Genomic DNA, 2,623 nt, shown 5'->3' on the forward strand with positions numbered 1-2,623 from the left:
GGCGGATCCGGACGTGCTGTGGACTATCTACGGAGGGACGACACTTGGAGTCCTAAAGACTTGTTCTTGCTCGGTTCGGGCGCAGCTAGGGAGGGCACGCAACAAAGAGTATGCATCTAAATTATGCTATATGATTATGTGTAAATAATATGTAATCCTGGGTTAATGGTTGTTTCCGCATGATTTATGTAATATCATATGTATCATAACCTAACAGACGCCCCGTCCGATAGAAGTGGACGAATCTGTTTTGATGTTTTGAAAATAAGGACCTACGCGGCTTGTGACGTAGACCCCGCCGGCTGAAGATGGCGAACCTGTCCGCTGAGGGTGGACGCCCCGTCCGATAGAAGTGGACGAATCTGTTTTGAAATTTTATTTTGTTTTTTTTTTTGAAAATAAGGACCTACGTGGTTTGCGTCGTAGACCCCGCCGACTGAAGATGGCGAGCCTATTTGTGTTTTGAAGATCTCATTTTTGAAAACTGAGGACCTGCGCGGTTAGTGACGCAGACCCCGCCGGCTGAAGAGGGCGAGCCTATTTTAAATTTGAAGACTTTATTTTTCGAAAACTGAGGACCTGCGCGGCTAGTGAGGCAGACCCCGCCCGCTGAAGGTGGGCGAGCCCTGTCCGCTAAGGGTGGACGCCCCGCTCGCTGGAGGTGAGCGAACCTGAATTCGTCTTTTCGATTTGGGATTCGTGTGCCGCGATCTTGCCCGATTGAGGTGGGCAAGTCCCTATTTCATTTCTTTTCTTGTGATTTCTTTTGAGAATTTCTTTTCATTTATTCTTGCAGGAGCGAATTCTTTCGAGGGATGCTCGGATTTAGTTGCAACCTGAATGTGGGTTGACAACATGCTTAGACGGACCATTGTCTTGTGGTCATCTTCTTTCATGGTTTTGAGCTAGTCTTTATGGCTCAATTTTTCCATTATCTGGGTCCTTGGTTAGGGGACTATGTATAAGTGTCAATGGCGACCTTTGTCTTGAGGTCGTAAACCGGTTTTATTTTTTGAGACATCCAAACACGGGACTTCGTACAGCGTAGTCTGGGAATATTGTTTTAACTTTGCATAATATATATTTTCTTTCGAGCCCCCAAGCATTCGTGCTTGACGGTCATTTCTTGTCAAAGAGGTTCCTTGGGGATACGCATTCTGTAATGTCTTTGATCGTGTTTGGGATCGTGCTCGTAAGTGTGAGCGATCTTTGTAGTGGTGTGCTACTTTGACAAAGTCGTGAGGTGCGACTTTCGACAATTTTCAAGTCGAATGAGTATGGCAGGGCCCACTAGAAGTCAGGGCCTTTTTTGAGCCTGGGTACATTTTCGGCGCCCAGGCCTGGGCGTTGAAATAATTCACGCCCAGGTGGGGCGTTGAAAGTGTTGTTTGGGCTGGTCTTTTGATGACACAGTTGGCCTCTTGTTCATTCGTTTATTTCACTTGGAAGTTCTATGTATTCTCTTTTCTTTTTTCTTTGTTTTTAGAACGTGATGATTTTCTTGAGAAGCCGTAGCCGATTGGTGGACTACGGTGCTTGTCGTTTTGGGGTGATTATTTTAAGGAACTGTTGCTCTTTAAGGCGTACAGTTATTGCAACAGTTGGGCGAGTCTATATGGCCCGAGGAACATACCTTGAGGCGTAAGACTTTGATGGCTCTTGTATATATATTTTTTTTCTTTTGAATGCGTTCGTGAATGATGATATGTATGTGCGAACGAGTGTTCATAGAATGGCCGTTGTGTGCGGTCCATTAATCAATTTGCTTGAATCATATTTTTTTGAGCAATGACTGATTTTGAATAGTTTGCTTAGAAGCTTGATAGGGTTTAGGCCTATTCATGAAGCGGGCTCAAACATCGTCCCCTTTCGATTGTTCAAACATTTGCTTTTTTCGACTCTTTTTTTTTATTTTTTTTATTTTGCTATAGTCGTTTCGTAGCTTGGAGCCCCCAAGTATGCATGTTGGGATGCTTCCTTTTGGCGTACGATTTTTGTAGGTTCTTTTAAGAAAGATGCCTTGGGGTTCCACTCGTGTAGGTGCGAGCTATCCCTTCCGTGGTAGGTAACGTTTTGCTACTTTTAATCCTTAATATGGAAGTAGTGTGGCTTGCATTTTGAATTTGGGCGATAAGTAGTCTTTGCCTCTTTTACACATGCTCTTGGTCGTGCCTACATTAGTGCAATATGCCTTACTCTCTTTTTTAGACTTGTACTGTGGGATGGTTAAACTTTATGGTGCGACGTAGGTTTGTGTGGCCTAACGGTGTGTCTTAGAACATTCCTCCAGGTGTTGGGATATTATTATTTTTTGCATTGGAGTATTTCATCATGCCTTGTTCAGGTGTCCGAACAAGTGGGGCATTTTCTGCATGGGTTTGCACGGCTTATTACTTCGTTCGATGCGAGGATTCATAGGTGTTTCTTTCTTATTTTTATATCTGGGCAAAACTTGGCTAGCAGAAAGATTCAGCGCCCAGGCTGGGGCGTTAAAGATATCGGCGCCCAGCTCTGGGCGTTGAAAATGATTTCTGGGCAGAATTTTGACAGTTTTTTTTTTATTCTTTTTTTTTCTTTCGCTTTTGCTTTGGAACGATGTAGACTGTGTAACGGGCGCTTTATA

The sequence above is a fragment of the Spinacia oleracea genome, chromosome 2 (assembly GCF_020520425.1).
Source record: "Spinacia oleracea cultivar Varoflay chromosome 2, BTI_SOV_V1, whole genome shotgun sequence".
Lineage (NCBI taxonomy): Eukaryota > Viridiplantae > Streptophyta > Magnoliopsida > Caryophyllales > Amaranthaceae > Spinacia > Spinacia oleracea.